The sequence below is a fragment of the Penaeus monodon genome, chromosome 31 (genome assembly GCF_015228065.2).
Source record: "Penaeus monodon isolate SGIC_2016 chromosome 31, NSTDA_Pmon_1, whole genome shotgun sequence".
Lineage (NCBI taxonomy): Eukaryota > Metazoa > Arthropoda > Malacostraca > Decapoda > Penaeidae > Penaeus > Penaeus monodon.
In genome coordinates, this window is record NC_051416.1 from 5,020,451 (window position 1) to 5,020,954 (window position 504).

Below are 504 nucleotides of genomic sequence, written 5' to 3' on the forward strand. Positions count from 1 at the left end.
TAGATATACAAATAGAGTCTTCTCCTCCCCCACTCCCCTTTTTAAAACCCCAGCAGTGCTGTGTATCCAAAGCCAAAACAAACAAAAAACAATATACACGCATAGACATAAGAAAGAAAAATATTAAGGAAATAAAAACAAAATCAAGTCGAACTATAAATACGCAGATTAGTACAAATGTACAAAGTGCATCTGTTGCATTAATTAGACTGATATGAATGTATCAGTCTTACAGGAAGTTCGCCTCCATATTTTTCCTTGATATAATGAACTGCATTTTTTCCCCAGTAAGTTCTACAAACTTAATTAATCCCGGGGCTAAGAGGTGGGGGGGGGGAGGGTGTTCTAAGCCAACCAAATCATTGGATAGGGATTTCCATGTGTTATTTTCACTTTTTGAGATACGACTTGATAAAAAGGATAAAAGAGGAGGGACAGAGAACACTGGTATATGTATATTTTTTTCTATAATCTGTCAGTGTATATCGTGTGTTCTGTCGTCAA